Consider the following 27,338-nt stretch of genomic DNA (forward strand, 5'->3'; position numbering starts at 1 on the left):
GGGGCATTACATACCCCGAATGGCATCCGTTGATAAGCAAAGGTGCCAAAAGGGCATGTGAATGTTGTCTTTTCCTAATCTTCAAGGGCTATCTCTATCGAATTGTAACCCGGATACCCGTTAAGGAAGCAATAGTAAGAATGACTGGCTAACCTTTTTAAAATTTGATCAATGAAAGGTAAAGGAAAGTGGTCCTTCCTTGTGACGGTATTCAACTTCCTGCAGTCAATGCACATTCTCTAACTAGTAATAACTCTAGTTGGAACAAGTTCATTATCGGCATTAGCTACAATGATGATTCTAGACTTCTTAGGAACCACCTAAGTTAGACTCATCCATTGACTATCGCATATAGGGTATATGATACCCACATCCAACTTAAGTACCTCAGCCTTAGCCACTTCCTTCATATTTGGATTTAACTGACGTTGTGGTTGTCGGGAGGTTTTTGTATTATCCTCAAGATGAATGCGGTGAGTATAAATCAAATGATCAATTCCCTTGAGGTCCGTAATCGACTATCTAAGGGCTCCTCAATAAGAGTGGAAATAAACAAACTCTCCTGTTCTTTCTCAAGGCGGGAAGAAATAACCACCAGGTATACCTCATCTTAACCTAAATAGACATATTTAAGACTAGCGGGCAAAGGCTTTAGGTCAAGCTTCGATGCTTTGAGGCCAGACGATAGAGGCTTTACATTAGTTTAGGGTAAGGTTTCAAATTGCAGCCTCCACCCTTTAACTTCAAGTATCAGCGCAGAATCAAGCAAGGCATCCATCTCCCTAATCATGTTATCATCTAAATTAGGGGAGTGGGCCAAGCATGTCTCTAGAGGGTCAGAGAATAGAGTCATTAGTGCTCTATCTTCCATGAAAGAATCTATCAAGTTAATGTCGTGGATATCATCAACATACTTTGACTATTTGGTCATGTTGAAAAAGATATTGAGCTCCAATGTCATATTCTAGAAAGACAAATTCATAATTTCATTCCTATAATTAATGATGGCATTTGATGTTGCAAGGAATGGGTGACCAAGAATAACAGGTATCTGAGTGCTCATATCTACGATGGCCTAAGTATCTGGGACGATAAAATCTACTGGATAGTAGAATTTGTCAACATAGACCAACACATCCTCAATTATCCCTTTTGGTACACAAACCGAATGATCAGCAAGTTGTAATGTGGTCCGGGTGGGTTTTAATTCACCAAGACCCAATTGTTTGTATACCGACAAAGGAATCAAATTCACACTTGCTCCTAAGTCAAGAAGTGCATGCTCAATTTGGTGATTCCCGATTATACAGTTGATAGTTTGGTTACCAGCATCTTTATATTTTTATGGCACGTCTTGGATGAGGATGACACTCACCTTTTATGTCAGAAATATTTTCTTTTGAATACTCTTTCATCTCTTGGTTGTACATAAGTCTTCCAGAAATTTGGCGCAAGAGGGGATTTGTTTCACAGCGTTTAGCAAAGTTATGTTGACTTTCACTTGTTTTAACACCTCTAGAATATCCTGTGAGTTAGTTAGAGGTTTTGGTGTAATCAATCGCTAGGGGAATGGCACAATCGTCTTACTCACTTTTTCTAGTTCTTCCTCATGTGGGGCATTACTAGGTCTATCATTCTCAATTTCTTCTGGGTCCTTAGGATTTTCAGCCCTCACCGGAATGATTTGTCAATAACCTTCCCACTCTTTAGAGTTGTGATAGACTTAGCTGCTTCATTTGATTTGAATAGATTGGGTCACTAATTTCACATCGTGGTTTTGAATTGAGGAGGGGTTGGGATGGAAGCATACATTTCTCCCCACTTACTAAGTGTGACTCAATCCTTTGAATGGGTGATGCAAACATTCCCATTGTTTTTTTGAGATCTTGGAATGTTTATACCATATTTTGGTTGAATAGCTCATGATTTTACATGAATTTTTGAACTGCATCCTCTTGAGGAAATTGAGTGAGGGCCTCTTGTGGGTTAGTCGTTTGTCCATTCCTCCAACTAAAATTTGGATGGTTTCTCTAGTTAGAGTAGTATGTATTAAAGGTGGGTCCTCTGAAAGGTCTTTAGTAGTTGTTTACGGCATTTGATTGCCTATTCAATATCTCTTGAAAAGAAGGAATTATTGGGCAATTTTATGTTGTATGTATGTTACAAGCACAAATACCACAGACAACTTCCACAACCTTTTCGGGTTTAATAGGTTCTACCTTTTCAAGTTCCATAGCCTTGACTTTTCTTGTGAGATTGGCCACTCTTGCATTTATATCATCTTCCTCTTTTAAAACATAAATTCATCCCCTCTCCTTTGATTGAGTAGGATTAGAAGTGGTAGTTCTTGAGGAGGTATCCCATGATTGTGCGTTTTCAGCAAGTTTATCAAAATAATCCCACGCATCATCGGTTTCCTTGTTCATGAATTCTCCATTACACATCATTTCCACAAATTGGTGCATGGGCAAGGTTAATCCTTCATAAAAGAAGCTTGTTGTCTGTCATGTTTTGTAGCCATGCCGTGGACATGAATTTATGAGATCCTTATATCACTCCCAACATTGGAAGAAGGTCTCATCCTCTTTTTGCATAAAATTCATGATTACTTTCCTTAAGGTATTCGTTTTATAATACGAGAAGAACTTTTTAAGGAACTCCCTTTTCATTTTAGGCCATGTGTCCATGGATCGTGGTCTTAAGGAATATAACCACGACTTAGCCTTTTCTTTCAAACAGAAAGGAAATAATTTCAGTCTTACTATGTCCTCAGACATGTTTGGGAAGTGAATGTAGATGTTATCTCATTAAACTCTTTCATATGCAAGTATGGACTTTCAGATTCTAGTCCATGAAACTTAAGGAGTTGAATCATCCTTAGTTTAAAATCCATGTTCACAACCCCAAGTGTAGGATGGCGATGTAGTAATAATCTTGTAAGACCGAGGTCAAATCCATAGGGACTGAAACTTGTACGTTTCTGAAATTAATTACAAGTAGAACTATAAGAAGATGTGAAACTAATTCTAAAGTATTTGAGAGAGTAATTGTGAATAAAGTAATTAAAACTAAGAATTTAAAGGTGGGAACTAGGGTGCCAAGGATCCACTTGTAGTGATCAGGGAGCCCTCTTACTTGATTCAAGTAATACAATTGAAATTGGAGTCCTATCCTATCTAATTGGAAGATATATTAATAAAACCAAATCCGAACTTCCATTGACCTAATTCTCAATGAAGGAGAACTATGATAATTGGCAGGGATTCCATCATAAAACCATGTCAAGGAGACAATGATAAACAATAGGATTTACCAATCACATAATCTCAAAGCAGGAGAATTATGAAGATTAGGAAGAATTCCATCACCCTACCATGCCTAAGGGACGATGGTAAACAATAGGGCTTACTAATTTCACAATCTCAAATCAAGAAAAGAAGATACTCAAAGCTATTGCAGATCTACTGTAATTTGAGTCACAACAAACCATTAAAAACTGAAAGTATTTTTTAAATATGAAATTAGAATCTATGGAGTTCAACAAAAACATGAATTAAAGCAATAGAAACATCCCATCATGCTACAAGCTTCACCTTTTAGCCCTAGATAAGAGGTTTAGCCAACCATAGATATGATTGGATCTAAAACCCTGTAAGAAAGTATGAAAACAACTAAGGAAGAAGAAGAAAAACCCTTGGTGATGGCTTCTCCACCCTTTTGCTCCACTCCTTAAACCCTAGAAGATGCCTAAGAACATCCTTCAGAGTCCTATTTATAGTTATGGAACTCCAACTTTCGCACCTAATTGGAAAACTCTAGAAACTGTCTCAAATTTACGCAGTTTGCTAAAATAGAGTTCACTCTATGCAGCTTCCTAAAATAGACTTCACTCTGCACAATTTCATAAAATGACCTAGAGTTTCAAAAAATGCTTTTTCAGGACGATTTCAGGATTCCTTTTCTTCACTTTAAATCTTTGATTCTCTTCATTCCTCACTTGTTTTTCTTGGATCTTTGGCATATGAATTCTTCAATCTTGGTCCCTAAGATTCATCCCTTGCCTTGGTGATTCTTGAGCATCAAATCCATTCGCACCCTTTTCAATCTAAGCTCTTAAATTCACCTTGCAACACAAACATGAGTAAAATAGAACATTAAGCATTATCACGTTCATAAAACAAAGATATAAATGGGGGATAATAATATAATATTTGACCCTTAACAATCCACAATTCCTACATTCAATGGGAATATCATGTAGGAAAGTGTACTCACCCCCGCCGATTGTAAATAATCTTATAGAGTACGAGGTAGGGGTGCATGATGCACCTCATTCTCATCCTGGGCCTCCTCAATTAGGTTTTGAGGTTGATGTGTAACCATAACTTCTACTGACTCAGAGGATCTTAAGTGGTGTCTAATCCGGTATTGGATAGGCAACCCTTCAACTAATCCTCCTTCACTCAAGAGACAAAGAGTGTTGTCACGAACCCACTTGGGCATGAAACACTCGTAACCCTCAAGTAACAAAACAACTAAAATCTAAGAGAAAGAAAGTTAAAATCTGCAGCAAATAAGAAATCTAAAAAGATAAGAGAGAGTTGGAGAGAAGTTACTCGATTAGGGTTGTTATGTTAGGATTCTACAAAACAGAAAACAAAGTTTCTAAAAATAAAATCAGAAAATCCTAACCTAAAAATAAAGCAAAAATTAACCCTAATCTTATCCTATTTCCAATACTAATTAATCTAAAAAAAAGTGCAGTCATAGTCCCTGGTAACAGTGCTAAAAACTTGTTCACAACAGCAAGTGTAGGGTCGCAATGTAGTAATAACTCGGTGAGACCGAGGTTTAATCCACAGGGGCTAAACTTGTACGTATTCTTAAAATAACTAGAACTAAAAATAAAATAAGATCTAAATCTAAATCTGGAATGAAAGAGAATAATTATGAATAAAGTATTAATAATCAAAAGGGAACCAAAGTGCCAAGGATCCACTTATAGCTACCAAGATGCTACCTTACTTGATTCAAGAAACAAAATTGGAATTAAAGTCCTATCCTTTCCAATTAGAAGATGAAGCAATTAAACCAAATATGAACTTTTCATTGACCCAGTCACACATGAAGGAGTATTATGATGATTGGAAGGGATTCCATCATCCTACCATGCCCAAGAGACAATGGTGAACAACAGGATTTATCAATCTCATAATCTCAAAACTGAAAAAGAAGATATTCAAAGCCATCACAGCATCTATTGTAATTCGAGTCACAATAAATCATAAAAAACTAAAAATATTCTTTAAATTCAAACTAGAAATGAATGAGGTTCAAGAAGAATTAAAGTAAGAAAATCATCTCAACACACTACAAGCTTCACCTCTTAGCCCTAGCTAAGAGGTTTAGCTAACCATAGACATGATTAAAACTAAATCTCCTAAAGAAAGCATTAAAAATAAATAACGAATGAAGAAAAACTCTTGGAAGTCTACGCCTCCCTTTGGCTCTATTTTTTAAAACCTAAAACTCCTCAAAGAACCCATATTTATAGCCTTTGTCCAACAGTCTTTGAAAACTCGCCTCAAATTTATGCACTCTGTGTAACGCTTTCGATGCCATCGAATATAACTTGAATCCGGAAGTCGTGCCTTTTCATGTTGCATGACTCTTCATGTCATCGAACATACTTTTGATGTCATTGAATAGTCCTTCGATGTCATCAATGGGTGTTCAAGTAATCAAGAATGTGTCCAGAGCGTTCCAGCGAGTTGCTCCAAAAATCCACAAAAATCTTAATGTCATCGAACTACCTTTGATGTCATCGAGCAGGTCTTAGAGCAATCGAATAGGGCTTCGATGTCATCGAGAAGTGCATCCCATTTGTCTAACAACCAAACTTGATTTTCATGTAATTCTTCAATGTCATTGACCCATGTTCGATGTCATCGAACACTGGCTTCGATGTCATCGATTGGCAGTCGATGACATAAACAGTGAAGTTCATATTTTGTGAATTTTCGTAATTTGGACTTTCAACTTCCTTCTTTCTCCACTTAGTTTTCTTAAATATTGGGGTCTTGAAATCTTCAATCTTGGTCTCATAAGATCCATCCCTTGTCTTAGTGATTCTTTCAATCTAAGCACCTAAACTCACCTCACAATACAAACATGTATAAAATATACCCATTAAGCGTTATCACGTTCATAAAACTAAGATATAAATAGGGAGAATATGCAATATTCGACACTTAACACATATCTTCCCTAGGAGGAGGATGTATATGGTCAGTACATATGTTCATAGTTGATTTCAACCACATCTCCCAAACAATCTCTCTGACTTGCCTCGGAGTCCTGTTTGTATCTTCGACTATAATAGAATTGTGGATTAGAGTAGACAAAATGCTTATATGATTTGAAAAATCAAAAGTCAAAAAAACTGGTTCCTTGAAGAAAGACAATCATTTTCTTGTCACCATTATCCTCTTTTTGAGGCGATCCTTCTGCATGGGAGATAAGGGTGAAGGCTCAAGAGTATGTGTAGAAGAAGGCAAGAATGGAAGTTCAGGATGAGAAGAGGCAAAAAGTCTTCTCAGTCCTAACCATGATAAGTTTCAAAGAAAATTCAGCAGAGTTTCATCACTTAAAGAAATCTACAGAGGGTCAAGGGGGCATCTATTGGAGCACCACAATGTGTTCAGAAAGTTGACCCTCCGTTCCTTTTGTGCAAAATCAACAGAGGGTCAAGGGGGCATCTGTTGGAGCATAAAAATAAAGAGATAAGGGTGGAAAAGAATGCAGAAAAGAGATGTTCAGAGAAATAAAAGATAGAGATCTGTTACATGGGGGTAACAGGTGTGTTGCGAGACTTGTTGCGCTGTGTAATGAGTGGCCGCTCAACAAGCGCAAGTAGTACGCAGATCAAGTTTACAAGTGTTTGGCAGCATATGGATCGAGGCTTCACACATACAAATGCCTATAAATACCCCTTTAACCTTCTTATTTGACCTATGCAAGTTCGGAGCTCCCAGAGAAAGTTGTCTGGATACCTCTTCAAGGTACTCCGTGAAGGAGAAGGAAATAGAAGCAGAATCTCTATCGTGCCTGCCCACACAACAGAGATCCATTATGCTTGCCCGCGCAATAAGACTCTGTTGTGCGTGCATAATGTATATAGCACATTCATGCTGTCGAATCATTCAAAGAATCCGCAATCTTCATTAGAATTCAGACATCTCCTTCAAGATTATCATTCGAGATCAATCAAAGGAGAAATAAAGGATTCTTAGACCCACTCAACACTTCTTTCATTGAAATGAGTGCATCGCAAGCCGGAATGTTGTCAAAATCATCATTCGAATTATTCCATATAATTTTATTCAATTCAATGTTTTGTATTCTATATTAGAATCAAGGGAAATATGAGGATGTAAATGAATTTCAGAATAAAAAAATATTTGATGAAAAATGTTCTTCTATTTTATTTATTATTATTGAGTGATAATCCCCCTATCGAAATACATTCGTTTCTTGTCGAAACAGAATGTACATCTTAAGGGAGGAGGACGATATGAATGCTTGGGTGACTAATCTTATAAGAAAGGTTGAGGCCATGGAACTGAAAAAAGTAGAAATGGTCAAACTTGACAAGACCGTTGAAGTTGTTTGTGATATTTATGCTAGTAATGTACACTTGACATGGGATTGTACCACAATTGCTACATTCCAAGAGTCGTTTCACAAGCAATCCAATGTCATAAATAATTATCAATAGTCATTTAGCGTTCCCGTCTCAAACAAATTTATTTTTAGTTGGAGGAACCACCAAAACTTCAATTAAAGGAATGGGCAAACGACCAATATAAAGAGAAATCCTTAAGGGGCTTTTCCTTCAAGCTTCAATCCATTAAATGAGAAAATACCCCAAGAGGATAAGGTTCAGAAATTCATTCAAAATCAAGAGTAATTTAACCAAAATACGTTACAAGCATTCCAAGATATCAAAACATCCTTAGAAGTATTTGCATCGTCTATCTAAAGAATAGATTCACAATTAATTGTTAGGAAGAAAGAGACTCTTCCAATCAAACCTCTATCTAATCCAAAACAATAATGTGAATTAAGTGACCCATGCTCTTCGAACCATCATGTAGAGCAAGCTAAGTCTATCACCACTCGTAGAAGAGGAAAAGTAATTGACAAGAACATCCCAACGAGGGCTGAGAAGCCTAAGGACTTGAAAGAATCTGAGAGAAATGATGCACTTAGCAATGCTACACATGAAAAATAATCAAAAAATAGTATAAGCCAGTTACACCATTCTCTCAAAGGTTAATTTCACCAAAACCTTTGTAAAATACCTAAGATATTTTGGAGGTGCTTAAACAAGTGAAAATCAATATCCCTCTATTGGATGTCATAAAACAAATTCTGTCATATGCTAAGTTCCTAAAAGACTTATGCACGGCCAAGAGATGACAAAACATTCAAAAGAAAATATTTTTGACAGAGAAAGTGAGTGCCATCCTCGAACAAGATGTGCCCCAGAAATGAAAAGATCCCAGTAGCCCAACCATCTCTTGTATGATTGGGAATCATTAGATTGAACATGCACTACTTGATTTCGGGACAAGTATGAATCTGATTCCATACTCGGTTTAAGAATAGCTTGGGCTTGGTGAATTAAAACCCACCAGTACCACACTTCAAGTAGTTGATCATTTGGTTCGTATGCCAAGAGGAATGGTAGAGGATGTAATTGTTTAAGTTGATAAATTCTATTGTCCAGTAGATTTTATTATTTTAGATACACAGCCCGTCATTGATACGAGCACTCAAATTCATGTCATCCTTGGCCAACCATTCTTAGTTACATCAAACACCATAATTAATTGCAAGAATGGGATTATGAAACTAATTTTTGGAAACATGACATTGGAGCTAAACATATTCAACATGTGCAAACAACCGGAGATGTTGATTATGCCCAAGATGTAAATTTAATTGATTCATTCATGGAAGATAGGACACTTTTGATTCTATACTCTAAAACCATAGAGACGTGCTTGGCTCACTCCCCTAATTTAAATGATGATATGATTAGGGAGATGGATGCCTTGATGCTACGTCGATACTTGAAACCAACCGGTGGAGGCTGGAATTTGAAAGATTACCACAAACAAACATAAAGCCTCTACCGTCTAGTTTCAAGGCATCAAAGCTTAACCTAAAACCATTGCCCACTGATCTTAAATATGCCTATTTAGGTCAAGATAAAATTTATCCAATGGTGATTTCTTCCCACTTGAATGTAGAACAAGATAGTATGCTTATTTTTACTCTCAAGGAACATAAATGAGCTATTGGATGGATAATTACTGACTTTGAGGGAATAGATCTTTTGATTTATACTCATCGCATTCACCTTGATGACAATGCAAAATTATCTAGACAACCACGACATCAGTTAAATCCAAATACGAAAGAAGTGGTTAAAGTCAAGATGTTAAAATTATTGGATGTAGGTATCATATACCCTATATCTGATAGCCAATGGGTGATTCCAACTCAGGTGGTACCTAAGAAGTTTGGGATCACCATTATAGCCAATACGGAAAATGAAGTCATGCCCACTAGAGTCACTATTAGTTAGAGAATGTGCATTGACTACCGAAAATTGAATACTGTCACAAGGAAGACCACTTCCCTTTATCTTTTGTTAATCAGATTTTAGAAAGCTTAGCCAGTCATTCCTATCATTGTTTCCTTGACAGGTATTCAGGCTACAACCAAATAGATATAGCCCTTGAAGACTAAGAAAAGATCACATTTACATGTCCTTTTAGCACTTTCACATACCGAAGGATGTCATTCGGACTATGTAATGCTCCCACCACTTTTTAGCGATACATGTTGAATATTTTCTTTAACATGGTGGGGTAATTCTTAGAAGTTTTCATGGACAAATTCTCTATTTTTAGTACATCTTTCAGAGACTGCCTTGATAATCTTAAACTTATGCTATAAAGATGAAAACAAAAGAACCTTGTGCTGAATTGGAAAAAGTGTCATTTCATGGTTCAAAAGGGAAAAGTCCTTAGACATATTATTTAGTCCAAGGGAATTGAGGTAAACAAAGCCAAAATTGACTTAATCTCAAACTTACGTCCACCCACGAGCATACGTGATGTGCGATCCTTCTTAGGACACATCAGATTTGACTGAAGGTTCATAAAGGACTTTAGTTTCATCTCTCGTCCTTTGTGCAATATACTTCAAAAGGATACTCCCTTTGAGTGGAGTGAAGAATGTCAAAAAGATTTTTCCAACCTAAAGGGCATGTTGATTAGTACTCCCATTATGCAACCACCTAACTAGAGTTTACCTTTTGAGATTATGTACGATACAAACAACTATACTATTGGGGTGGTGTTAAGCCAGAGAAAAGAGAAGAAGCCTTACATTATATACTATGTGAGTAGAACTCTAAACTTTGCCCAAGTAAATTATTCCACTACGGAAAAAGAAATCTTAGCTGTTCACAACCCCAAGGTCGTGATGTAGTAATAATCTCGATGAGACCGAGGTCGAATCCACAGGGACTAATCTTGTACATTTTTTAAAATAACTATAACTATAACTAGAAGAAGATTTAAATCTAAATCTGAAATAATAGAGAGAGTAATTATGAATAATGTAATTGAAACTTGTGAACTAGGGTGCCAAGGATCCACTTATAGCTATCAAGATGCTACCTTACTTGATTCAAGAAGCACAATTGGAATCAGAGTCCTATCTTATCCAATTGGAAAAAGAGATGATCGGATCTCTAAACTTTTGAATGAAATAGCCTTAATAAATGAGAATTTTGATGATTGGAAGGGATTCCATCATCCTACCATGCCCAGGAGACGATGGTGAACAACAGGATTTACCAATCCCACAATCTCAAATAAGAAAAGAAGATATTCAAAGCTATCGCAGTGTCTATTGTGATTTGAGTCACGACAAACAATAGAAAACTGAAAATATTCCTTAAAATCAACTAGAAACAAATGAAGTTCAATATAAATAGGAATTAATCAATATAAACAGGAATTAAAGTAAGATAAACATCTTAATAACGTTACAAGCTTCACCTCTTAGCCCTAGCTAAGAGGTTTAGTTAACCATAGACATGATTAAACTAAAATCTCTTAAACAAAACATGAAAATAAACTAAGGAAGAAGAAGAAAAACTCTTGGCAGCAGCTCTCCACCTTTTGGATCCACTCCTTGAACCCTAGAAGATACCTATGAACATCTTAGGGATCCTATTTATGTTTGTGAAGCTCCACCTTACGCACCGACTTGGAATTTCCACTATCCGGTCATGAAACCACCTCAATTTATGCAATCGCGTTACGCATCGGTCAGACCGAAATCGAGTCTGAAGCTTGACAGGATTTTGTTTTGCTAGTTGCTCAATTTCGGTTGGACCGAGCTTGGGTTCAGTTAGACTGAATTAATCTTCGGTCGAACCCAATTAACTCCAAAATTCATCGTTCTTTGCTGGAGCTTTTTGTGCACTTTCGGTCACACAGGATCCTCCTTTTGGTCAGATCGAATTGTCTATCAGTTGAACCAAATTAGCTTTTGAATTTCATCTTTAGTCACTAGACTATTTTGTGCGAGTTCGGTCAGACCGAACATGGGTTCGGGTAGACCGAACTGTCTATTTTTCTACTATAGATTTTGCATTCTTTCAAGTCTTTTCTTCATCCCTTGTACTTGGTTTCCTTAGATCTTTAGCATGTGAATTCTTCGTTCTTGGTCTCATAAGATCCCTTTTTGGCCTTGGTGATTCTTGAGCATCAAATCCATGCTTTTAGCCTTTTTTTTTTCAATTCAAGCTCTCATATTCACCTTGCAAAAAAAAAAACATGTATAAACTATACCATTAAGCATTATCATGTTCCTAAAACCAAGATATAATTAAGAGAAAATACGAAATATTTAACACTCAACATTAGTCGTAGTATTTACTTTGGACAAGTTTAGGTCTTATTTGATAGGATCTAAGATCATTGTTTTCACCGACCAATCAGCATTGAAGTACCTTTTTTTCAAAAATGATGTTAAGCCGCACTTGTTAACATGGATCATTCTACTCCAAGAATTTGACATAAAAATATGAGATAAGAAAGTAGTAGAGAACGTAGTGGCTGACCATCTCTCCTAGCTTGTTTTATCGAATTCCATAGAGATGACACCTATCAATGACATGTTCCTTGATGAACAACTGTTTAAAGTCACCCAATTACCTTGGTATGTTGATATTGCTAGTTATCTTGCTATAGGTATCACACTTACGCACTGGACTACGCAAGATAAGAAGAAATTCTTTACCAAGGTACACATGTTCTTCTAGGATGATTCACATCTATTTAAATATTTTCCAGACCAAATTATTAAGAGATGTGTTTCTGATAATGAGCACCAAAGTGTCATCTCCTTTTACCATTCTGATGCTTATGGTGGCCACTTCTCTGTTAAGATGACCACAATAAAAATTCTAAAGTGCGGCTTTTACTAGCCCACTATGTTCAAGGATACACATGAATTTTGTAAAGCATGTGAGCGTTGTCAGAAATTAGGAGGACTATCCTGAGGAAATATGATACATCTAAACCCTATTCTCATCATTAAAGCATTTGATTGCTAGGGCATCGATTTCATGGGATCATTCCCCCAATCCTTTAGAAATATATATACATATTACTCATTATGGATTATGTCTCCAAAGGGTCGAGGTAATTCTGTGCCAAAATAATGACCATTGCATGGTCATTAAGTTCTTGAAAGAAAATATCTTATCCTAGTTCAGAACACCTCAAGTCATTATAAGTGATGGAGGATCTCACCTTTGTAATATACCATTTGAAGCATTAATGAAGAATACGGAATTTCGCACAAAGTGGGCACCCCCTATCATCCTCAGACAAGTGGTCAAGCTAAAATTTCAAATAGGGAAATAAAAAATTCTTAGAAAAAAGGTGAACCTAGATTTTAAGGATTGGTCACTTTGACTGACTGATATAATGTGGGCTTACCATACAACATATAAAACCCATATTGGCATGTCACCCTTTAGACTTGTCTATGAGAAGGCTCGCCACTTACTAATTGAGTTGGAGTATAAAGCGTATTAAGATATAAACAATTTTAACTTCAATATGGACAAAGCCAGCTAGTTGCATAAATTACAATTAAATGAACTTGAAGAAATCCATAATAATGTATACGAGAATTATAACGCCCGTATCTTAGACTGTACCGTTCCGTAGGCTTTCGCGGTCCTCCCGATTGAATTCCGGTAACCCCCGACCTGTAATTAACGTTTGCACGCAACTTTAAGTCACATCCTGATGATCTGTATTGACTCGATTCGAAACTTATATCCTAGCGACCACGCCATCACCACGTCTCGTGCGCCGCTGCGATACCCAGGCCAGAAGATGTGGGCCCGCGTTCATTTTGAGGAAAATGCCGCATGTGCGAATTTCGAGAGAAATCTCTACAACCTATCCCATCAATCACTCAATTAATCAATCAAGTACATACCCGATCACAAGTATAAGCAACCCATCCCCTCTTTCCTTAAGTCAACTCTCATGTCACTCACACCCATCCCTCTCTCCTTACATCACCCATTACCCATCACTCCATCTCTTTTCATCCCATCACTTCTCTCTCTCTTTCTCTCTCTCTCTCTCTCTCTCTCTCTCTCATTTCTCTCTTCACTCTCAAGCTTCCAAGGAGAGCATTCAACGTCCAAGCTTCCTAAGCCAAACCCAAGTGTGGCCCACTTCCCTACCCAAATCTCCCATCTTAGCCATCCAATCTTCATCATCCACCACCAAAGAGCAAGCAAAGGAGGCTAGGAGTCCAAGGAGCTAAAGGAGGCTAATAGGTGTGTGATCCACCAATGATTTTTAATTTAATGGCCCACTTGTGATGGGACCCAATTTGATCTATGTGTTGTAATTAAATGACGGGCCCATAGTAGCGGGGTCCCTTCACTACACCGCTCTCTCTCTCTCTCTTTCTTTTGTTCTTGTTGATGATGATAATTGTATGGCCCACTTGATCCACGCCGTCCATGGGATGGACCCCTGTAACGCCCTGAAATTCGGGGGTCGAGCATAACTTAGCTCCCAAGTTCCAAAACATCACTTATGCAACATATTTAATGATGGATATATGTTGTCTGTATTAGTGCATAAAACATGGAATAGATTAAGCCAAATTACAGATATAATTCAGGGATAAGTGAAGAAAGCAAGTGGAAGACTTAAAGAAATATATATATATATATATGTACATGTGCGAATCCCTGAAATACATACACATACCAGGTCATAATGTAAGTGTTGCTATCAAAATTACAAGTATCAAATTACATCATTTAATTCCCAAAAGAAATCCCAGAATCTCGCGGATCAGAACAAGGCTCATTAGAACCTGTCTGAAAACTGCATGAAAGAGAAAGCAGCCTCATCATCCTCGATCTCCCTCTCTGCCTCAGAGGTCTCATCAACATCTGCAACTAAGACAGAGTCTGGTGGGTGTTTAACACTGCCCCAAAACGTGGGAGTGAGTGATCAACTCAGTGGAACAATAAAGCAAAGGTTAACATGTTATCAGTTCAATCAAGCAGTAATGATAAAGCAGAACAATCAAACATATCCTAAGTACTCTTGTTAATGCAAGGATGTATGAAGAATGATGCATGCCTTCATGCATACACCCTCAGCGTCTTCATCTTACGTTACACATGATATCGCCTCAAAGTGCGCCACGTCTATAAAGCACATGCAAATGCGGTGCATGAACATGATTACCAAGTTGTTATTAGTCCATTTCATACAGCTCAATTGGGAAGCTAAGGTACCTTCCTCATATCACCATCCAAATAGTGATCCATTCTAGGGTCGTCAGTCCTAGGCATCTCATGCGATCGTATGATTTGAGGTCGTTATAAAGGGCTTATCACCAATCAATGCACGTCTATCATACCTTCATTACCACAATAAGGACCGTCACCTCAATGCAGTATCCAAGCATGCTCGAGGTCACTACAAAGGGCTCGTCACCAATCAATGTAGGCTGATAGCACGAATATAGTGTCCCATACCACCATAATTAGCTCACAAGTTTGGTTGCTCACTGGTTACTACGGGGAGGCTTGTCACCCCAGCGTAGGCCGACAGCTCGACCATGGTGTCCCATACCACCATGTCCGGCTCATGAGTCTTAGCGGATCAAGGTACAATGGTTAATAGGATTTCATCGGTAAGTTCGGTACCCTAGATTCAAACAGTAGTGTCCATACATGGTGAACATACATCGGACAATCGGGTTACTTGACGAACTCGACTAGCATGAGCCCACGTTGGGTTGAACGATATAGAGTGCGCAAACACTCCACGTGGCCAAACCACTACCGACAACTCTAATACGACTCGGGTTCATCTAATCATGTCCTTCGTGGCGAAAGCAATCTCAGCCACGAACTTAAGGCCGATTACTGATTTTCTGGACTATTCATAGTCCCAAACACAATCCACTACAACAGATATTTATATCTACAATTTAGAATAGCAATGGAACAACAACTCAAATCATGTAGTACGTAAGCATTTAAAGAATATCAACTTAACAAGGATTTAAGCATAAGCAAGGCTTGAAATTAAACCACAAGGAATATGACTTGCATGAAGTAAATCCTACACATCATTAGGAGTGTTGAGAATCCCTTCTCAAAGCCCGCAAATAGTATAATATAATACACTATAGTTCATTCAGGCATTTCTACAAACACTTAAAATACATAGTTCAACATACATGACGTATGTTGAAATACACACATTTGGACAATTCCTTTTACCTAGGAGTTGTCACACATACAATTAACATACATACACGACAAATAATCATGGCAATCACATGTTCATATTTTATACGCATACGGTACTTTATACGTACACATAGAATACACAAATCTCAATATAACACATGCATAGTAGGAGCGCAAAATAAACATAACATTTGGCATGTGAAATCTCATCCATAATAAGAATAAACCATTCACTATCATTGAAAGCCTTGAAAACCATAACCTATACGATTAAAGTCCACACCTTAACCTAGAAATAGAACACCGAACTGATTCAGACGATATGTCTTCGTTAACGGCGATAGGATAACCTAAGGCAAGAATAGAAATGAGCTACAACACACAAAAACTATTCTAAGCTCTAAAACAGATTAGGGTTAGGTTAACTTATCTAAAGATGAACTCAGAATCGCCGGAATAACGATTCAGAAGTGAAGGTTTAAGGATGAAGAAGAACAGGAAAGAATCTAAGATGATTCACCAACTTCTCTCTCACTTTCTCTCTCTTTTCCTCTCTCTTTCTTAGCTAGGGTTAGGAAATTCGTATGGAAAAGAGAGTTAGGGTTTTAAGGTCTATATATAAGCCTAACATTAATGAAAATAACCCCAGGGCCAAGGTATACTTAGGGTATAACCAAAATAGGCATCTCTCGATCCAACGGAGCACTTTCGGTGGGCCTATTACCATGAAAGGTCGGACTTAAGCTCACTGACCATGGATCTAGGTCAAGCTGAGTTTTTGTACCGATCGGATCTTTAGATCAGCCGTGGTGGACCACACTCAATTCAACGGTCACCGAATCTCGATCAGGTCCACAAGCACAAGGACATGCCTGGGCCACCTTCCATAATCAGAGGGTGAAATTGGGTTAGAATCCAACAGTCAGATTGCTTAAAATCATCGCGCAAGCGACACGACTCAGATTTCATGAAAGCTTATTAAATTTCCAACCGTTCTCACACTCTTCACTCCGAACTCAACCAAATCGACCCAGAACATCATTTGGACTTGATTTTTGAGGTGATGACCAAGTCCAATATGATGACCACAACTGCCTAAGATCATTACTATCGGACTTACGACGCGCGGTCCAGGTCCGATCCAGAACTTCCAAAAATTCTCAAGAGCAACTGGATTTAACGATGAATCCCAGATTTCAGAGTAACATAGCGCTAATTATTCTACAGGTTTTGAGTCATGCAGATCAAATTTAAAGTGATTGATGCAAATTTCACAAGCAGTCAAGTTAAGCGCTAATTACCCCAAAAACAACTTCCAAGGAAAAAATAGAGGTAGTACTCGGGTCTTGGCACAAAATTTTCCGGGTCATTACAATCTACCCCCCTTAAAGAAAATTTCATCCTCGAAATTCATACCTTCTCATATTCCTCAAGGATCTGAGGGTAGCTCTTTCTAACCTCAGCTTCAGATTCCCAAGTAGCCTCTTCCTCACTATGATGCGTCCATAGCACCTTCACAAGAGGGATGACCTTGCTACGCAATACCTGCTCCTTCCTGTCGAGAATACATGTCGGTCGCAGTACATAAGTGGCATCCTCACTCAACTGCACCTGCTCCCAACTGATAATATGCGAAGGATCAGGAACGTGCTTCTTCAGCATAGAAATATGAAATACGTTATGCACGCCCGCAAGAGGTGTGGGCAAAGCAAGGCGGTATGCTACCGCTCCCACTCGATCCAGAACTTGAAATGGACCAATAAATCTCGGCATGAGCTTTCCCTTCTTACCAAACCACAGAACTCCCTTCGTAAGAGAGACCTTAAGAAATACATAGTCTCCAACCTCAAACTCAAGCGGTCGCCGCCTCGTATCAGCATAACTCTTCTGCCTACTCTGGACTATCAGAAGTCGACGTCGAATAATGTCAACTTTCTCTGAAGTCGCCTGCACCAACTCCGGGCCAATCAAACTATGCTCGCCAATTTCTGCCCAGCAATGCGGTGCTCTGCACAGGCGACCATACAACGCCTTATAGGGAGTCATGCCAATACTCGCCTGGAAACTGTTATTATGCGCGAACTCTGCATACTGGAGACAATCATCCCAACTGTCCTTGAAGTTTGAAACACAAGCTCGCAACATGTCTTCTAGGATCTGATTCACGCGTTCCGTCTGCCCATCTGTCTGTGGATGAAACGCGGTGCTGAACTTCAATTTCGCACGTATCACTTCCTTGATACGAGTCCAGAAGATAGATGTGAAACGCGTGTCTCGATCAGACACAATCTCTAAGGGAACTTCATGCAGACGTACAATCTCCTTGATATACAACCTAGCCAACTCATCTTCAGAGTTTGTGACTCTGATCGGTAAGAAGTGAGCCGACTTAGTCAATCGGTCGACTATCACCCAAATAGAGTCATATCCCTTCCTCGTTCTCGGCAACAACCCATAAATAAAGTCCATAGAGATGAAGTCCCACTTCCATTCTGCTATGGGCATGGGCTGAAGCAACCCAGGAGGTCGGCGATGCTCTGCCTTGACCCGCTGGCACATGAGACAACGAGAGACAAACTCAGCAATCTGGACCTTCATGTTGTCCCACTAATAAGATCTTCTCATATCCTGATACATCTTCGTGCTACCCAGATGCATCGCAAGCTTAGAACTATGGGCTAACTCAAGAACCTCCCGTCTTAAGTCAGGGAAGTCAGGAACACATAACCGGCCACGAAAATGTAGGCTCTCATCAGAACTAACACTCCAGTCGGAGTTCTCATCTGTACCAACCCGCTTTCTCATCTTCGCCAAAAGCTCATCATCTGCCTGAGCTGCAACAATTTTCTCGTCAATAAGGGGCTGTACACGAATGTGTGCGATAACCTCATACGGCTCTTCTACCGTAAGCTTCTGCTCAAAGTCTCACGTAAACTCCAACATATCCCACTCTGCTATCATCAGCAGAGCCGTAAACTCAATAGCCTTCTTGGGACTCAACGCATCTGCTACAAGGTTCGCCTTGCCCGGATGGTAAGAAACATCAAATTTAAAGTCTTTCAATGTTTTCATCTATCGACGCTGCCTCATATTCAAATCACGCTGCGTGAAAATATACTTAAGGCTTTTGTGGTCGCAAAAGAGCTCGAACTCCTCTCCATAAAGGTAATGTCTCCAGAGCTTCAATGCGAAAATGACAGCTGCTAACTCCAGGTCGTGCGTAGGGTAATTCTCTTCATGCTTCCTCAACTGCCGCGAAGCATAAGCAATCACCTTGTCCTTCTGCATAAGGACACAACCCAGACCAATGCGAGAGGCGTCAGTATATATAATATACTTAACTCCTTATTCTGGCAATACTAGCACAGGGGCGGACGTCAACTTGTCCTTCAGCTCTTAAAAAGCTTCCTCCGCCCTCTCATTCCAAGTAAACTTCAAATCTTTCCATGTCAACTGTGACAACGGTCTGGCAATCTTCGAGAAGTCTTGAATGAAGCGTCGATAATAGCCTGCAAGACCCAGAAAACTCATTACCTCAGTAACTGAACCAGGCTGCTTCCAGTCCTGCACTGCAGTTACCTTGGCAAGATCAACAACTATCTCTTCCTTGGACACCACATGTCCCAGGAACTTGACTTCCTCTTTCCAGAAATTACACCTCTTAAATTGCGCAAAAAGCTGATTCTTCCTAAGAGTATCCAAAACTGCTCTTAAGTGCTCCTTGTGTTCTTCCCGACTCGCAGAATATATCAAGATGTCATCGATAAAAATAATGACTAATCGGAACAAGAATGGCCAAAACACCCTGTTCATCAGATTTATGAACATGGCCGGTGCGTTCGTCAGACCGAACGACATCACAAGGAACTCATAGTGACCGAAGCTAGTCCTGAAAGCGGTCTTCTGCACGTCCTCATCCTTGACGCGCAACTGGTGATACCCTGACTGCAGATTAACCTTTGAAAAGTACCGTGCCCCCTTCAATTGATCAAACAGATCATCAATCCTAGGCAAAGGGTACTTATTCTTCACAGTTACCAGATTCAACCTACGATAATCAATACATAATCGCAAGGAACCATCTTTCTTCTTCACAAACAAGACAGGTGCTCCCCAAGGAGACACACTAGGCCGAATAAAACTCAAATTCAACAAACCATCTATCTGCTTCCTCAACTCCTCCATTTCACTCAGAGGCATACGATAGGTGGGCAAAGAAATGGGCACCGCACCAGGCATGAGATCGATAGCAAAATCAATCTCGCGCTGAGGAGGTAATCTAGGAATCGACTCAAATACATCTTCAAACTCCCGAACTACCGGCATGCTAACTAACGCCGATTCAGCCATACTCTCAAACAGAGAAGTATAATAATCAAGACGAAAAGGGTAACTGACCTGAACTGAGAAAGTAATAGTCTCGCCCTCAGGTCCATGGATTGTCACTGATCTGGCTTCACAATCAATCTCTGCTCGCATCCTCGTGAGCCAATCCATACCCATAATAACATCATAATGATAAAGAGGTGCGACAAAGAAATCAACACGAATCGATCCACTTCCTAGATCGACCAAACAATCCATACAACGCTTGTTCATAGCAGAGGAAATCCCCGTAGCGGTAGTAAGCGTCACTCCTTGCATAGAAACAGTGCTCAAACCCAGACGCCTAACTACCGCATATGATATAAGAGAAGTAGTGGACCCTGTATCCACCAACATAGAAATGAGAATACCTTCAATGTGCGCTGTAACCTCGAAGGATCTCGGCACCAAGTCAGACATAGGCGCTTCAGCTGAGAGCGCATGAACTCGAGCCTGCTGCTGACGATTCAACGGAGGAACCATAGGCCATTGAGGTGGCCTGAAGCTAGGTACTACAGGTCTAAAGGATGGATGAGCTGGCGCTGAATGAAGAGGTGGAGGAGACATAACCTGAGGCATCGGACGGCTAATCCTCTGCGGTGGAGTAAAACCACTGGCCCGCATACGCGAAAAGTAAAAACGATCCAAATGCCCATCTTCCCATAATACGAACAGCGAAGATCAGCTCGCATCTGCTGAGCGGGCGGCACTGAACGCCTAGGAGGAGAATCTGCCCGCGGCCTCTTGCCAAGAAAAGGTGCACCCTGAAAGTCAGGTCGTAGCCTAGGAACCATCGGTGCTCCCATATGGGACAACTTGTCCCCGTCCTGTTCTGCTCGCAAGGACATGCTCACCAACTCCGCATAAGAAGAAATACTAGCACAGCATATCTTCGATCGGATCTCAGGCCTCAATCCCTCAGAAAAGTGCCGCATCTTCATCGGCTGATCGCCTAGAATCAAAGGAACATACCAACCTAGCTCAGTGAATCGGTTCTCATACTCCGTCACCGACAGCTCTCCCTGGCGGAGGCGAAGGAACTCACTCTCCTTCTCATGTCGGTACGTAACCGGGAAATACTTCTCGTGGAAGCATGCCTCAAACGCCTACCATGACCACTCAAATCCTTCCTCGATAGTGAGAAGAACACTGTCCCACCATAGGCTGGCCTCCTTCTCAAACATGAAGGAGGCAAGCTCGACCTGCTCAACCTCAGAGAAGTGCAGCGGTCTCAGCATCTTAGAGATGTGATTGATCCAATACTCGGCCTCCTTGGGTCTATGAGAACCCGTAAATGTGGGAGGTCGTAAGCGTTGAAATCGCTCAAAAGTGCCGCTCGCACTGGCGCTCCCAGATGGGGGCATAGGTGAAGCAGGAGTAGTCGCCCCCACTGACTGAGCAAAGATGCCAGCCGTGGAAGATAGGAATTGCTACTGCTGCTGCTGCTGCCGGTGCTGCTGCTGCTGATTCTTCTGCTGCTGCATCAACAACATCATTTGCTCAAACCTATCAGTAGGCAGAGCAGACGAAGATGCACGGCTCGACTCAGGAACCGAAGGCATGACTGGAGGAGCCATAGGTGTCGACCCAACACCTGCATGAGACGGGCCTGTCTGTGGATCCGTTTGGCTATCGCTCAGGGGAGGAACCCCGACAAGCGACTCAACCAAGAAGAGACGGGCCGAAGTCTTTGAACCCTTAGGAGGCATACCCTACATTCAACAGAGGATGCAACTTGTAAGATTCTACGTCCACATAATCCATCCACACAGCATTCATAGCACAACTCTAAAGATAAACAATATGCATTCCATTTAACAAAATTCGTCACAATACAAGTAGTGCAGCATTACATGAATCACGACAAGGAAAGCATGTGAACTACAAATTCTAAAACTTCAAACAACAACCAACAACTTCCAACTACAAAGCCAACAACGGCTACACATAGAAAGAAACAACCAAACAAAGGAAAGGACGACTACAACGACAACTACTCGTCGAAATCAGGAGATGGAGGCGGGGCACCCTTATCCTGCAAGCAGCACAGGATAGACTTCAGAGTTTGAGTCACCTTCTTAAACTTATGCTTCACAAGGCCTCGAAGATCCAAGATATCCTTGCGTAGAACAACCTGCCCTTCCTCAAACCGAGCAATACGGGCATCCCTGACAGCCTGATCTGCACTCTGCTCTAGTGTCACAGGAGGAGAGCTCTCACTCGTATCCTATGCCTCTACCTCTTCCTCGTCCTGCTCTACTTCTTCTTCAATCTCAGCACCACCTTCAGCATAACTCTCATCCTCATCACTCTCTGACTCATCCTCACTCTCTGAGGCCTATCGACGAGGACCAATCTCCATCTGCTTAAGGGTCGTCAGATTAACATGAAAAACAGGAACCGGCTTCTCTGCTCTAAGCCTATAGCCAAACTCATGAGCAAGCTTACAGATAAGTCAGCCAAAAGGAAGTGATTCGGTCCTCCTAGTCGAACGAGCGATAAGGATAATCTGACGCAAGATGTACGTCGACACACACAACTTTGCGCCTTGCCCCACCTGATATAGAAAATCTACCATCAGGCACGTACATTCACTGCGGTTACTCCACCTTGGATATACATTGAACGTACACATGTGGTGAAGCAAGCAAAAGTCTTCTATCATGTTGGTAGCTAGAAGACTTCTATTCGGCTGCCACTCGACCAGACGACCACACAAGAACCGGTGCGATGGTCCCTCTTATGCATACTATTCAAATTCTTCTCACTGGCATGCACCTCACCAAGTGGCACATTCAGGAGTCAGGATATCAAAGCGACATTGACCGTGGCCTCCCGACCGCTGCCACAAGGAATCTTGAACTGCAGAGGCTCCAGCGAAGGATCACGAATATTGGCATAAAAAGCTCGAACAGTACTTGCATTTGCGTGATACTCACCCTTAAACAAGGGACACCAACCAGTCCCTTCCAGATGCTCCAACAGTAAAAACTCACCGAACAGCCGCGGATCAACATGAGCTTCAAAAAGGACTCTACGGCCTTCATAAATTCCATGCGACAACTCCGCCAACAAGGTTCTACCAATGGGAGCTTGGGGATCAAGGTCCCGCTTGGTCTGAAACTCACGGGCAGCAGTCGTGCTTGCGGCGGCACCTCTCGGCCTCCGTGCATGGGTTGGGCGGCTAGGCCCAGCTTCATCCACGGGGCCCTCTTCTTTCCCATCAAAGAAAGAAGGGAGGAAATGGAAAATATGGCCGTGATAAACTCAAAGAGGGCCATGAGAAATGAGAGAAAGAGAGAAATAGGAAGGATGGTGAAGCTCCCACACACTTGAGATCCCAAAAGAGGATTTGAGAGCCCAAATGAGAAGAAAAGGAGATGTAAATAGCAATGGGGGGTGAGGTTTTAAGATGGATTGGTAGGGTTTGCACGAAAATGGAAGAAGAAGAAGATTTAGAAGAGATTTGGAGGAGTTTGGAGAAGAACTTGAAGGAAAAGAGAGCTTGGGAGGGAGGATTATGAAGGAAGTAGGGTATAGAAAGGGTTTAAAGCAGCAAACCATGGAGGGGTGGGCCACACTAGGCCAAATAGTCGTCGGCCCGCCAGGCCTAGCCCGCTGATCGGCGAAGGCTCGCCGAACCGGCGATGGCTCACCGTTTGGGCGAGGTCCTCATGGCCCCTTAGCACTAAAATGATGTGGGTCCCCCCTGAGCCCCATTGGAAATGCCTCGATCGGCCCCTTTGCATGATTTGACGCCTATCGGGCCATTCGGGTAGAAATTTGATATAAATAGAGATTTCTTGAAGATTGAAGGGTTGAAATGGGATGATAAATCATCTAAACTCATTAATAGATGGTTTAGAAGAGGTTTCGGGTCGCTATGTGTGATCAGGAGAGAGTACAGACTTGATCTCGGCGATTGTTTTCAGTAAACTTTCGCTAATAGAAGCAACGAAACACAAACACACAATCTACGATAAACTCGCACCCAAATATACTAAAGTGGCGACAGCGTGTAGTGTGTGACCATAAACCAGGTCCGGTTTAATCCAAAACCATGCTCTAATACCAACTTGTAACGCCCTGAAATTCGGGGGTCGAGCATAACTCAGCTCCCGAGTTCCAAAACATCACTTATGTAACATATTTAATTATTGATGTATATTGTCTGTATTAGTGCATAAAACATGGAATAGATTAAGCCAAATTACAGATATAATTCAGGGATAAGTGAAGAAAGCAAGCGGAAGACTTAAAGAAATATATGTGTATATGTGCGAATCCCTGAAATACATACACATACCAGGTCGTAATGTAAGTGTTGCTATTAAAATTACAAGTATCAAATTACATCATTTAATTCTCAAAAGAAATCCCAGAATCCCGCGCATCAGAACAAGGCTCACTAGAACCCGTCTGAAAACTGCATGAAAGAGAAAGCAGCCTCATCATCCTCCATCTCCCGCTCTACCTCAGAGGTCTCATCAACATCTGCAACTAAGACAGAGTCTGGTGGGTGTTTGACACTGCCCCAGAATGTGGGAGTGAGTAATCAACTCAGTGGAACAATAAAGTAAAGGTTAACATGTTATCAGTTCAATCAAGCAGTAATGATAAAGTAGAACAATTAAACATATCCTAAGTACTCTTGTTAATGCAAGGATGTATGAAGAATGATGCATGCCCTCGTGCGTACACCCTCAGCGTCTTCATCTTACGTTATGCATGACATCGCCTCAAAGTGCGCCATGTCTACAAAGCACATGCAAATGCGGTGCATGAACATGATTACCAAGTTGTTATTAGTCCTTTTCATACAGCACGATTGGGAAGCTAAGGTACCTTCCTCATATCACCATCTAAACAGTGATCCATTATAGGGTCGTCAGTCCTAGGCATCTCATACGATCGTATGGTTTGAGGTCGTTACAAAGGGCTCGTCACCAATCAATGCACGCCTATCATACCTTCATTACCACAATAAGGCCCGTCACCTCAATGCGGTATCCAGGCATGCTCGAGGTCACTACAAAGCGCTCATCACCAATTAATGTAGGCCGACAGCACGAATATAGTGTCCCATACCACCATAATCGGCTCATGAGTTTGGTTGCTCACTGGTCACTACGGGGAGGCTCGTCACCCCAGCGTAGGCCGACAGCTCGACCACGGTGTCCCATACCACCATGTCTGGCTCATGAGTCTTAGTGGATCAAGGTACAATGGTTAATAGGATTTCATCGGTAAGTTCGGTACCCTAGATTCAAACAGTAGCATCCATATATGGTGAACATACATCGGACAATCGGGTTACTTGACGAACTCGACTAGCACGAGCGCACGTTGGGTTGAACGATATAGAGTGCACAAACACTCCGCGTGGCCAAACCACTGCCGACAACTCTAATACGACTTGGGTTCGTCTAATCACGTCCTTCGTGGCGAAAGCAATCTTAGCCACGAACTTAAGGCCGATTACCGACTTCCTGGACTATTCATAGTCCCAAACACATTCCACTACAACAGATATTCATATCTGCAATTTAGAATAGCAATGAATCAACAACTCAAATCATGTAATACATAAGCATTTGAAGAATATCAACTTAACAAGGATTTAAGCATAAGCAAGGCTTGAAATTAAACCACAAGGAATATGACTTGCATGAAGCAAATCCTACACATCATTAGGAGTGTTGAGAATCGCTTCTCAACGCTAGCAAATGGTATAATGTAATACACTATAGTTCATTCAGGCATTTCTACAAACACTTAGAATACATAATTCAACATACATTTCGTATGTTGAAATACACACATTTGGACAATTCCTTTTACCAAGGAGTTGTCGCACATACAATTAGTATACATACACGACAAATAATCATTGCAATCACATGTTCATATTTTATACGCATACGGTACTTTATACATACACATAAAATACACAAATCTCAATATAACACATGCATAGCAGGAACGTAAAATAAACATAACATTTGCATGTGAAATCTCATCCATAACAAGAATAAACCATTCACTAGCATTGAAAGCCTTGAAAACCATAACCTATACGATTAAAGTCCGCACCTTAACCCAGAAATAGAACACCGAACTGATTCAGACGATATGTCTTCGTTAATGGGGACAGGATAACCTAATGCAGGAATAGAAATGAGCTACAACACACAAAAACTATTCTAAGCTCTAAAACAGATTAGGGTTAGGTTAACTTACCCAAAGATGAACTCAAAATCGTCAGAATAACGATTCAGAAGTGAAGGTTTAAGGATGAAGAAGAACAGGAAAGAATCTAAGATGATTCACCAACTTCTCTCTCACTTACTCTCTCTTTTCCTCTCTCTTTCTTAGCTAGGGTTAGGAAATTCGTATGGAAAAGAGAGCTAAGGTTTTAAGGTCTATATATAGGCCTAACATTGATGAAAATAACCCCAGGGCCAAGGTATACTTAGGGTATAACCAAAACAGGCCTCTCTCGATCCAACGGAGCACTTTCGGTGGGCCTATTACCATGAAAGGTCGGACTTAAGCTCACTGACCATAGATCTAGATCAAGCTGAGTTTTCGTACCGATCGGATCTTCAGATCAGTCGTGGCAGACCACACTCAATTCAACGGTCACCGAATCTCGATCAGGTCCACAAGCACAAGGACATGCCTGGGCCACCTTCCCTGATCAGAGGGTGAAATTGGGTCAGAATCCAATGGTCAAATTGCTTAAAATCGTCCCGCAAGCGACCCAATTCAGATTTCATAAAAGCTTATTAAATTTCCAACCGTTCTCACACTCTTCACTCCGGATTCAACCAAATCGACCCATAACATCATCTGGACTTGATTTTTGAGGTGATGACTAAGTCCAACATGGTGATCACAACTGCCTAAGATCATCGCTATCGAACTTACGACGCGCGGTCCAGGTCCGATCCAGAGCTTCCAAAAATTTCCAAGAGAAACTGGATTTAGCGATGAATCCTAGATTTTAGAGTAACATAGCGCTAACTATTCTACAGGTTTTGAGTCATGCAGTTCAAATTTAAAGTGATTG

The 27,338-nt window shown here is 40.7% G+C and overlaps 1 non-coding gene across 1 annotated transcript; it reads left to right on the forward strand.

Moving 5' to 3' along the window:
• Nucleotides 1–2,514: 2,514 nt before the first annotated feature.
• Nucleotides 2,515–2,622, forward strand: LOC131252426 (small nucleolar RNA R71). The gene has a single exon (XR_009174447.1). It is a non-coding gene; the product is annotated as a small nucleolar RNA R71 (small nucleolar RNA).
• Nucleotides 2,623–27,338: the final 24,716 nt, after the last annotated feature.

Source organism: Magnolia sinica, chromosome 7 (assembly GCF_029962835.1).
Source record: "Magnolia sinica isolate HGM2019 chromosome 7, MsV1, whole genome shotgun sequence".
Taxonomy (NCBI): domain Eukaryota; kingdom Viridiplantae; phylum Streptophyta; class Magnoliopsida; order Magnoliales; family Magnoliaceae; genus Magnolia; species Magnolia sinica.